Source organism: Phacochoerus africanus, chromosome 8 (genome assembly GCF_016906955.1).
Source record: "Phacochoerus africanus isolate WHEZ1 chromosome 8, ROS_Pafr_v1, whole genome shotgun sequence".
NCBI classification, from domain to species: Eukaryota; Metazoa; Chordata; class Mammalia; order Artiodactyla; family Suidae; genus Phacochoerus; species Phacochoerus africanus.
The window spans coordinates 46207361-46220305 of NC_062551.1; the positions used below are offsets into that span (position 1 = coordinate 46207361).

The following is a 12945-nucleotide window of genomic DNA, read 5'->3' on the forward strand; positions in this document are numbered from 1 at the left end:
CTTCACTGTGTAACCCCAACAACCCATCCATCTGTTGCAGGCTTGAAGTCCCCTTCAAGGAGATTAAACCCAAAAGCCTCTGGTCATGTCTCATTGTAATGTCCCTTCCCCCACCTTGAACAGCCTGGTAGGGAAGGAATGTCACCAATTCCTCACACTGCCTCTATATAATGTTTCCCAAGCAAATGAGATATCCTGCCAGAAACCAATCAGATCAAACCTGCCCCATACAGAGATCAAACAATACTCAGCCCTTACACACATAGGGGGCTAGAGCAGGAGAATTGGGTCTCCATTCAGGTCTGCCTCATGGAGGTATAAAAACAGTTGTAGGAGTTCCCAACGTGGCGCAGTGGTTAATGAATCCAACTAGGAACCATGAGGTTGCGGGTTCAATCCCCGGCCTTGCTCAGTGGGTTAAGGATCCAGCATTGCCATGAGCTGTGGTGTAGGTTGCAGATGCGGCTCGGATCCCACGTTGCTGTGGCTCTGGCATAGGCTGGCATCTACAGCTCTGATTAGACCCCTAGCCTGGGAACCTCCATATGCTGCGAGTGCGGCCATAGAAAAGACCAAAAAAAAAAAAAATTGTAAAATGACTTGGGCTCTCTTTTTAACCTGCACACACACGAGTGCTCCTCTCTTTCTCTCTCTCTCTCAATCTCTCTATGAAAATGTGCATTCGCTTTACTAAATTTGTAAAATATCCACTGTTCCAATGCTTTGCTACAGTGAGACAGGGACCAAGGAAACTGTAATTCTTTCACACCCATCCATTCATCTGTCCTCCATCCTTCATTCCATCCATCTTCGGGACCACTGGAAGACTAAGGCCATAGGCCCTAAAACGGAGTAAAGGCCACAGCCTGCACCTACCCAACACCAGAGGGAACACCCACTCCCCCTGATCCTGGAGGACCCATCTCTTAGCAACCAGCTTGGTCACTAAAGCCCAGTGCCTTCAGTATTCAAGGGCGGTCTTCAACTATGAAAAACTGGGCTCTTGTGGGGGAATGGAGGAGATAAGAGGAGATCTCAGGTCCAGAAGATCCCAGATCTCTGGGTCTCTGCTTCCATCATAGCTGCAGCTGCCCCAGTGGTGGCTGTAATTTGTGGCAAGAGGTAGACATGATCTGCACAACTGCAGACCCAAACCTGGATCACTGTGGGTAGCAAGGGGGAGAGAGGGTGCAATGTCATCTGATGAGGAGGGGCCCACAAAGACCAGCCCCCCCAATCCTGTTGGAAGTGATGGTTCTTTATAAAGCAAAAATCCATTGACCTCAAGTGGCAGCTCCCCTAACTATGGGCAGAGGAGGCTCATGCCCTGCCTGTCACTAATGCCTTCCAGGAATCTATGGAAAGCCCCTTCTTCCCATCATTCTTCCCACCATCACCACCCCCATCTCTCTCCCACTCCTTTTAATCCTACTTGGTAAGCTTGGCCTGGCTGGGCTTTCCTCTACCTCCAGGGCCCCCATTAATCTACCAAATTTCCACTTATTTATCCATTTTAGGAATCGAATCTATGGAGCTCATGCCTCAGCTTTGACAACCAGTAAGGCGGGATCCTAACCCTCTGCTCTGGGCTGGGGATGGAACAAGTGACGCCAAAGAGACAAACTGGAATGTTAACCCACTGCACCACAGCAGGAACTTCTATCCATTCTGCCTATCCGCTGGACCATTGGAAGATACAGGCCCTTATAGAACAGAGGTTATCCTCTTGGCCTGTGCATGGCAACTGCCAAAGGACATTGCAGCTTCACAGACGCATAGCTTACCCTTCCAAAGAAAATTGTACTTGTCTTTGCAAAACTAGCTGCCCTCCCACCCTGCGCATGCGCAGTGGGAAGGCGGGCTTCAACTCTGACAAGCTGAGTTGTCAGAGGTTAAGAGTAGGGGAATGTGGAGTTCCCATCGTGGCGCAGTGGTTAACGAATCCGACTAGGAACCATGAGGTTGTGGGTTCGGTCCCTGCCCTTGCTCAGTGGGTTAAGGATCTGGCGTTGCCGTGAGCTGTGGTGTAGGTTGCAGAAGCGGCTCGGATCCCGCGTTGCTGTGGCTCTGGCGTAGGCCGGCGGCTACAGCTCCGATTCGACCCCTAGCCTGGGAACCTCCATATGCCGCGGGAGCGGCCCAAGAAATAGTAAAAAGACAAAAAAAAAAAAAAAGAGTAGGGGAATGTAAGCGAGATGAAGGGTGCCGCAGCCTTTCTCTTCTCAGGTTGCCAATATCCTGGGTCTCTGTGTAGTGTCACCATCTTCTACCCCCCTGCCACCTTTGTGGCAGACCTGCTGGTGAGAAGCAAAGTGGACCCAAATCCGGATATAGGTGGATGGTAATGGAGTCATTTGGGTAGGGAGGGTGAAAATCTGGTGTGGTGGGCAGCGATGATGATCCCCAAGTTGCATTCAAAATTATGGTTGTGTTGCCCGAAAACCCACTGACTCCAAGAGTGGTACCTCCTCTAGACCCGGGCAGAAGAGGCCCATGCCCAGTGCCAAATGTGGCGGGAGATCTTGTCTCTCCAGTGCACATCAGGGATCTGTCGAAAGCCCTTCTCCTGGCCATTCTTCCTCCCCAGTACCCCAACTTCTGTCCTCGACTTCTTTAATCCTGCTTGATAATCCTGGCCTGGCTTTTCTCCACTCTCAGGAGCCACAACAATCCATCCATAGATTTATCCATCTTTCCATTTATCCATTCATCTATTCCTTCATCTGTGTGCTGGGCCACTGGAAAACACAAGCCAAAGGCCCTTCACAGAGCACTTGACACAGCCTTCACCTATGCCTGCCAACTGCCAAGAGCCACTCCGGCTCTCCCAGGAACTGGTGGACCTGTCGCTTAGAAACTAACCTGTTGTGCTCCTGTTCTGTGCAGAAGCAGTTGGAAGGCAGTTTTCCACTCTAGCAATATGGGTAGTTGGAGGTGAGACTAAACAGGAGAATGGACGGGAGTGGGTGGGAGGTAACAAGAGTGTGCCAGCCTTCCTCTTTCCACGTTGTCAACATCCCTTATCTCTATCTATCCACGTTGTCAACATCCCTTATCTCTATCTATGTCAGCATCTTCAACGTTGCCTGCACCAGCACTGCCACTGCTACAATGGCAGCTGGACCGGGTGGCTACATGCTCTAGACCCAAATCTGGATCCAAGTGGGAATGCTGTCAAATGGGCAGAAGGAGGGGTGGTCCTGAAATCTGGTGCTGAGGAACAGCAAAAAAGATCCCTAGTCTCCACTAGGAAGTGATGGTCCCTATTGCCTGAAAATCCACTGACCTGGAGAGAGGTAACTCCCCTAGACATGGGCACTTTGAGAGAGGGACCCTCCCCACACACAGGGCAGGGTCCCTCTCTCAAAGTGCCTTCCAGGAATCTGTTGAAAGCCCCTTTTCCCTGCTGTTCTTCCTCCCTAGCCTCCTCATTCTCTCTCTCCCATCACCTTTAATCCTGCTTGGTAAACCTGGCCTGGCCTTCTATTCTCAGAAGCCAAACAATCAATCCATCTTTGTATTCATCTATTGATACTTCCTCCCACTTATAAGCTGGACAACTGGAAGACATAGGCCACCGACTGGCCCTTTAACAGAGCACAGGACACTAACTCTGCCAGCCTCTTGCTCCACCTGAGCCATGACTGCCATTGTGAGCCAGCCGTGCTTAGTTGGGCATTAGTGTAGTTGGGGGGCAGGTTCAATTCCGGCAAGGTGGGTTGTCAGTGGGGAGGAGAGAGAGGTCAAAAGGGAGATGGTGGGAAGTAGGGAGGATGCCTAGACTTCTCCTCATGTTACCAACATCCCAGGATATCTGATAGTCTATTCATTTATCTTTCCGTTTATTTATTGAACATTTATCCTTCCATCTATCTGCTGGACCACTAAAAGCCACAGGCCACAAGCCCTTAATAGAGCAGAGGACACAGACTTTGCCTGTGCCTGTCAAATGCCCAGAGCCTAGGGGACCAGGTGTATAGCAATGGTACTTATCATTTTTAAGCCAGCCTCACTCCATCCCGCTTATGTGTTGTTGGAGGGCAACCTTCAATTCTGACAAGCTGGGTTAGTAGGGAGGATGGGCCAGTCTTCCTCTCCTCAGGTTACCTAGATCTCTGCTACTGGCCCTGGCTAGACCTGGTGGTGAGATGCAGACATACCAGGTACCTCCATGGACCTAAATCCAGATAGTGGTGAGCAGAGATAGTGTCAAATGGGAGGAACGAGGGGGATGAAATCTGGTGAGGTGGGTGGTGATGAAGATCCTTGAGTATTTGCTGGAAGTGATGATTGTGTGGCCAGAAAATCCATTGACCCCTGAGAGCCATGTTTCCTTTAGACATGGGCAGAGGAGGCCCATGCCCTGGCACCACACTGGGTAGGGTCCCTGCCTCTCCCAGTGTCTTCCAATAATATGCTGAAAGTCCCTTCTTACCATTCTTCTTCCCCAGCTCATTTCCAGGCAAGGCATCTTAGGTTGTTTTCAGACAGAGAGAAGAGCTTGGTGATTAAGTGTCACGATTCTGGACTTTCAAGCCTGCTGTTTCTAAATCCTGGCTCAGATACCACTGGTGGGCACTTGGGTCACTAACTGAAATTCTGTGTCAGAGCGCTGTCACCTCCATGGTGGTGATCTTCAGGAAAGGGTGATCATGGTTCTTGAAGGAACCATAGCAAAGAAGAAGCAGTTTTGTCTAGGCTCCAGTGATTAATTCATTTTTTAAAAGGCTTTCTGGGTTCTGTGTACTCCCATGTTTGGGGATCTGGTGGTATGTCTGCTAAAACTCATCAGATACCAAAGGGAAGAGCAGTGCCCTTCATTTTATGTGTATTATGCTGCAAGACAGTTCACATGCTCGGGTGGTGTCTCTGCAGCACCAGGATGTAGGTTCCATCCCTGACCCTGGCAGCTGCAGTGTAGGTTTCAACTGTGGCTCAGATCTGATCCCTGGCCTTGGAACTCCATATGCCATGGTGTGGCCAAAAAAGGAAAGACGGAAAAAAGAAAAAACCAACTAAAAAAAACCCAAACAAACCAAAAACCAGCTAGGTTTATACCTCACAGAACTAGACAATGAAGAACAAAGCCCAAAGTTAGAAGAAGGATGGAAATAATAAAGATTTCAGCAGATTTTTTAAAAATAGAGAATAGAAAAATCAAGGAGGGGTAGGTTTCCTGGGCCTGTCTGTGATACTCACTTCCTTTTTGTCTGACATCTCAGCGAGGTGGCAGTTCTAGTAGCTGCTCTACCTGATTAGCTATGCTGCCCAAGGACAAGAAGAAGAAGAAGGATGCCAACAAGTTGGCCAAGAAAGACAAAGACCCAGTGAACAACACCGGGGGCAAGGCCAAAAAGAAGTGGTCCAAAGACAAAATTCAGGACAAGCTCAATAACCTAGTCTTTTTAATTTTTTTTAAATTTATTTTTTGCTTTTTAGGGCTGCACTTGTGGAATTAGGGGTTGAATCGGAGCTACAGCTGCCAGCCTACGCCACAGCCACAGCTTCGCAGGATTGGAGATCCATCTACACCTACATCACAGTTCACAGAAATGTCAGATCTTTAACCTACTGAGCGAGGCCAGGGATTGAACCTGCAACCTCATGGTTCCTAGTCAGATTTGCGTCCGCTGTGCTACAACAGGAACTCCGCAATAACCTAGTCTTGTATGACAAAGCAACACATGACAAACTCTGTAAGGAGGTTCCCAACTACAAATTTATAATCCCAGCTGTCATCTGAGACTGAAAAGTCATTGTTCCTTTGTCAGGGCAGCCTTTCAGGAGCTCCTGACCTGGATTCAAAGCACAGAGCTCAAGTAATTTATACCCGAACTACCAAGGGTGGAGATGAAGCGGCTTCAGCTGCTAATGAAGATGTATGAACAGGTTCCACCAACTGCACATTTTGAAATGAAACTTCATTAAATCAAAAAAAGGGAAAAATAAAGGAAATTAAATGTTACCTTTTTCAAAATATAAAATGGACAAACTTTCTTCCAGGCTAAATAATAAAAACTAAATAAAGTTACAAAGGATAGGGAGTTCCCGTAGTGGCTCAGCAGAAATGAATCTGACTAGCATCCATGAGGAAGCAGGTTCAATCCCTGGCCTTGCTCACTGGATCAGTGAGCTGTGGTGTAGGTCACAGATGCAGCTCGGATATGGTGTTGCTGTGACTGTGGCATAGGCCAGCAGCTACAGCTCTGATTCCACCCCTAGCCTGGGAAGTTCCATGTATCAAGGGTGTGGCCCTAAAAAGCAAAAAAAAAAAAAAAAAAAATACAAAGGATAGAGGAGATATAACTGATGCCACAGAAATAAAAGGGATCAGAGGAGATTACTATAAGTAATTATATGCCAACAAACTGCATAACCTAAAAGAAATGAATACTTTCTAAAAACATACAACCTACCAAGACAAGAAGAAATAGAAAGTTTGATTAGGCATGTATTAAGGAGTTTGAATTAATAATCCAAATCTTCTCAAGAAGGAAAATCTCAGTAACACGTCTCCACTGGTGAGTTCTATCAAATATTTACAGAAGAATTAACGCCAGTCCTTCTCACGCTCTTCTGAAATTTGAAGAGGAGGGTAAATTTCCAAACTCATTTTATGTGGCTAGTGTTACCCTGATAATAAATGTAAGAAAAATCGATCACAGGAAAAGATAACTAGAATAGTAGGGTTCAAGATGGACACTTAGGAGAACCATGAACTCCACCTCCTCCCAATTTCCTTTGAAAGAAACTCCCAAACTAGCTTAGTGACTCCTTTACATTAGGTGAATGAGTAAAAACCCAAACTAAAACAGGTAGGAGAGGCTGAGACACGGTCTTGCCATAAAAACCACCTCTGGCACAGTGACCTACAATCAGGAAGGAATTCACAAACCCAAACTTCTCCCCAAGGAGTGAAAGGTGTGAATCCCACAACCAGCACCCCAACGTTTAAGTCTTGCTCACAAAAGATGAGGCGTCAGAACCTCTACCTTTGAAAGCTAGTGGTAGTCAGCCTCTAAGATTTCTCTTAATGAATCTTGCCTCCTGGTAATCAAACATGTATGTAGTTCCCTTCCACAATGAATAGAGTTGACCACTGTAACCAATCCAACCACCATATTGTGAATACACTTCAAAAGCCTTGGGGGGCCCATGTGGTGAGGTATTAAAGCCTTCTGACAAAAGCCATATAAGCTAGCTTGGAATCAGAGCCCACAAGCCCCAGTCAGCCTTCAGATGATGGCAATTCTAGCCAACATCTTGATTACAACTCTGGAGAGTTCCTGAGCCAGAACTACCTAGCTAAGCTGTTCCCAGATTCCTCGCCTTAAGAAAGTGTAAGAGAATAAATCTTTACTGTTGTTGTTGTTGTTTTGCTTTGTTTTTGTCTTTTTGGCATGTCTTGGGCTGCTCCCACAGCATATGGAGATTCCCAGGCTAGGGGTAGAATAGGCGCTGTAGCCACCAGTCTATGCCAGAGCCACAGCAACGGGGATCCGAGCCACATCTGCAACCTACACCACAGCTCACGGCAACGCCGGATCCTTAACCCACTGAGCAAGGCCAGGGATCAAACCAGAAACCTCATGGTTCCTAGTCGGATTCGTTAACCACTGAGCCACGACGGGAACTCCCTTTACTGTTGTTTTAAGCCATTAGGTTTTGGTTGTTATACAGCAATAAATAGCTAATGTACTCAGCAATGCATTATAAATGTGCCATTTTCCAGAGTGCAATGGAACCCATCATGGGTGCTCAGAATTGGCATTAATAATAATCATAACCTTGGAGTTCCCACTGTGGTGCAGTGAGTTAAGGATCTGATGTTGCTCAGCTGTGGCTTAAGTTGCAGCTGCAGGGCTCGGATTCAATCCCTGGACCAGGAATTTTCATATGCCTTGGGTAGAGCCAAAAAAAATCATAACCTTAATATAGTGTATTAATGTGATATTTATATTGTCCTGTTTCATAGATGGGAACAGAGAACATCAGTGTTTGTTTTGATATCAATGTCTATTACTATAACAAATATTAAAATAACACAATAATAATAGCAATAGAGAAGTAATCTGATTGTTCTGACTTCAGAGAAAAAACATTGCCCCTAGAGGTGGGGCTATTGTATTCACGAAATGCGAACAGGAAGTTCCCATTGTGGCACAGCGGAAGCAAATCCGACTAGTATCCATAAGGACGTGGGTTCAATCTCTGGACTCACTCAGTGGGTCAAGGATCTGGCATTGCTGTGAGCTGTGGTGTAGGTCACAGACACAGCTCATATCCCGCACTGCTCTGGGTATGGTGTAAGCCAGCAGCTGCAACTCCAATTTTTTTTTTTTTTTTTTGTCTGTTTGCCATTTCTTGGGCTGCTCCTGCGGCATATGGAGGTTCCCAGGCTAGGGGTCGAATCAGAGCTGTAGCCACCAGCCTACGCCAGAGCCACAGCAAGTGGGATCCGAGCCGCGTCTGCAACCTACAACACAGCTCACGGCAACGCCAGATCCTTTAACCCACTGAGCAAGGCCAGGGACCGAACCCGCAACCTCATGGTTCTTAGTCGGATTCGTTAACCACTGCGCCACGACGGGAACTCCCTGCAACTCCAATTTGACCCCTAGCCCTGAAACTTCCATATGATGTGGGTGCAGCCCTAAAAAGCAAGAAATAAAAATAAAAATAAAAAATAAAATGCAAACAACAATTAGAGGATGGTAGAAAGCAGAAGGGACACAGGATTTCTTAGTATTAGAGTTGATGTTATTCCTGAAATCTTTTTTTTGTCATGCCCACAACATGGAGAAGTTCCCAGGCCAGGGACTGAACCTGAGCCACAGCAGTGACCCATCCATAGCAATGACAATGCCGGATTCTTAACCTGCTAGGCAACCAGGGAATTCCCATATCTTAATAATTATAGGCATAGATGTTAATTATAAATTATAAGTATTAATTATACAAGTCAATAAGAATCCATATAATTGTGGAATTAAGTGAAACAGTTAATAAATGGTATGGTTTGGTGTATGATGTGGTATGGCCTTTCAATAGGGCTACTCGTGCTGAAGCAACTGTTATCCATATTATATTATATCCTATGCCACCACACCTTGCCCCATTTCCAGCCCTATTGAAAGCTGAGGGTGCAGGGTTCAGTTCACCCTTACTTTAGGGCAAGTGTGCATGACAACCACGGCTTTAACCAGACCTTAGTCACTGGGTCACCAGTGCCACCTTGTGTAGGAATCCTCATCCCTGTCCTGTTCCTCTTGGGTTTCATATTCACTGGTGGCTCCTCTGGTGGAGGGAGGGCAGACTGGACTGGGTGATGGGATACAATATTGAAAATGCCGGGGTGGATGCTGCCAGGATGGCCCCTTTGCCTGTGTGTCCCCAACTACTGTCCTCCCTGCTCTACACAGCCTGCCTACCACACCCAGGAGGAGGCTTAGTAAGGAGACATAGCACTGACCTGTGCGTTCTGGAGAAGGATGCAGGTCAGATACACTGGAGAGGGAAAGGATAGGACAGTAGGGAGACAAAGGGTGAGGGTTTGGTTGTGCCAGGGTGTGGGGAGAAATCCTCCTGATGTATTTTCTAAACCCTAAGGAAACTATAAGTAAGGGGCTAGAGGGAACTGACTCAGCAAGTTAAGCATTAGCTGAGAGGACAAGGTGTCAACTTTGGAAAACTGGGTCAGCTCAAGTCAGAAAACTGCTTGAGTAGACACTGATTGTTCCTCAAGATACTGTGCATAGATAGCTGATGCCAGCCCTCTGGATGCCCTTTAGAGTAAAGGTCAGAGTTAAAATGCAATGTGACTGGAGGCAGAGGGCCTTGGGGTTTCTGTTTTCTCACATTGTTTACCTTCCTGAGAGCACAATAAAGACGTTGAGGCCTCAGCATTCTGGGATCTTGATCCATGAGGTCTTGAGTCCCCCGGCCCCACCTTTAAACTTTACTCTGTCTATACGTCTTTCTTTGTCACCGTTTAACATTTCCTAAGATTTGCAGCGCCTGTCCTTCACCCCCGCTCGCTGAGCGAGTCCCGGCGCTGGGACATGGGTAAGGATATTAAATCTCAAATTAGAGGGCTGGCTAACCAACCTACACTCCAGTTCCCACCTTTCCTCTCCCCCGCCTTTTTTTTGTCTTTTTAGGGCTGCACCTGCAGCATATATGGAGGTTCCCAGGCTAGGGGTGGAGTCAGAGCTGTAGCCATTGGCCTACGCTGTTGGAGGCTTGCCAGATATGCATGTATACAGGCCACAGTGAATCAAAGAGACTAGATGGTGCTTGAAGAATGATGCTAATCTAGGTTTGCAAAATATATGACTTTCCCAGACCTCTGGGGGAAAGGGAGTGAGATGGGATGGGAAATGTACATTGTATGAGTGGCTGCTTGAAAGCAAGTTGCCAAATACTCCAGATGGCATCGAAGGAAAGCCATTGACATTGTTGTTCTCTGACCAGAACCCTAAGGGAGTTGGAGGAAAGGGTGTAATAGCCTTAAGCATAAACAATATAATCTTTCTCTGGAGGGTTAATCATTTATATCTTCTATAAATACAAAGGGTCTGTGCCTTTGCATATCTGTAGCTTTTTTTTTTTTGTCTTTTTGCCATTTCTTGGGCTGCTCCTACGGCACATGGAGGTTCCCAGGCCAGGGGTCTAATCGGAGTTGTAGCCACCGGCCTATGCCAGAGCCACAGCAAATCGGGATCCAAGCTACATTTGCAACCTACACCACAGCTCACAGCAACGCTGGATCCTTAACCCACTGAGCGAAGTCAGGGATCGAACCCGCAACCTCGTGGTTCCTAGTCGGATTCGTTAACCACTGCATATCTGTAGCCTTGATCAGTAACATTGTAAATGCCATATGTGATCCTGTACATACAAGGAAGTGGAAAATAGCAAATAAAAATCATGACTTGGCTCAGAGGGTTGCTATTGCCTCTTGAAGGCGGTAGCCCTCTGATCCCCACTCTATTTCTTTGTCTCTTCTTTCTTAATTCTGTGGCACCGCTGACTTTGGGACCTGGGTTGACGAGCAGATCTTGTCACTACGCCAAAGCCACAGTGATGCCAGATCCAAACTGCATCTTCGACTTACACCACAGCTCACGGCAACATTGGATCCTTAACCCACCGAGCAAGTCCAGGGATTGAACCTGCATCCTCATGGATGCTAGTCAGATTCCTGCTGAGCCACAACGGGAACTTCTTCCTCCCCATGAATTTACCTCACCCTGTGTGGGGTACTCGGACAACCTCAACGCTACTTCATTCATTCATACATTTAACAAATTAATATCTAATAAATAAACTTAAATGTATGAATGAATGAGTATGTTTCTATTTTGTGCTAGTGCCACACTGGGCACCTTGGACACAGCAGGGACAAGACAAAGTCCTGACAACATGAGGCTGATGGTCCAGTGGGGACGGGAGAATGAAAAATTTAAAAAAGAAACATTTACCATTAGTTTAGAGGGCAGTACTTGCAGCACAAGGTTAGTACAAAATAGGAAGTGACTCCATGAAATGTTACTTCATATACAGTAGTGTGTGTGTATGGGCCCCCCAAAAATGGGAGAGGGCAGTAAGCTGCTTGGACGCTGAGGAAGCAGGGTACTCTCAGAGAACACAGCCAGCAAAAGCCCAAAGACAAACAAATTCATGTTAAGCACAGCCAGAATGGGCGTGTAGACAAATAATAAAAATGTTGACAAGCTACAACTACAGGTTCTCCAGACCCTATGCCGCTTTTTATTATAGCTATAATTTTACACTATAAATATTAAACATGTAAAAATACAAATAAATTTTATGTGAAAGATTGATATACAAAGTATAAAAATTATATAACCCAATAAAATATATAATCATACAGTACATATTATATATTATAAAATAGAAACATTTTTATTGTAGTAAGGAATATACAATAACAAATGGTATTACAATGTACTATAATTGCACAATATTAATATAGTACATAATGATATGCAATATAAAATTATAACTAATGTACAAATCTATGTATATTTATTATCTAATAACTAATAAATAATCTTTATCAAACATAATTTAAATTATTACATGGTAAAACATAATGCTTTTGAGATACATGTATGTTGTAGCTTGTGTCAATCATTTTTATGGTGTTATAAATCAGCCTTTTTATGACTGAGTAGTAAGCATTCCATTATATAGATGTACTTCACTGAGTTTAGTTATTCACCTATTGATGGACATTTGGGTCGTTACCAATGTTTTGGTGATCATGTATGCAATTTCTGTGAACATTTGAGTACATACGTAATTTCTCATCTCTCTAGCAGAAATACCTAGGAGTTTGACTACTGGGTCGTAGGGTAAGTATGTTGCTAACTTTATATGAACCTGTGAAACTTTTGTCCAGAATGGATATACCATTTTACCTTCTCATCCACAGTGCATTAAAATGTCCACTGCTTTACATCCTATGGTCCTATGTTTATTTATTTGTTTGTTTACCACCATCCTACTATGTAGCGATATGGAAGTTCCTGGGCTAGGGGTTGAATCAGAGCTGCAGCTGCTGGCTTATACCACAGCCACAGCAACATGGCATCCAAGCTGCATCTGTGAGCTACACTGAAGCTTGTGACAACACCTGATCCTTAACCCACTGAGAAAGGCCAGGGATGGAACCCACATCCTCATGGACACTGTGTTGGGTTCTCAACCCGCTGAGCCACAATAGGAAATGCTGTCATTATGGGTTTTTTTTAATTTAATATTTAAAAAAATTAGTTTATTTACAATGTTCTCACTATGGTTTAATTTGCATTTTCCTGATCTCTAATGGTATTTAGTGTCTTTTTTTAATTTAATTTTTTTTGTCTTTTCTAGGGCTGCACCCACAGCATATGGAGTTTCCCAGGCTAGGGGTCTAAT

At 45.4% G+C, this 12945-nt stretch overlaps 1 pseudogene; it reads left to right on the forward strand.

Annotated features, from left to right (window-relative positions):
- The first annotated feature begins 5261 nt into the window (after positions 1 to 5261).
- LOC125133197 (40S ribosomal protein S25-like) lies at positions 5262 to 5885 on the forward strand (annotated as a pseudogene).
- Positions 5886 to 12945: the final 7060 nt, after the last annotated feature.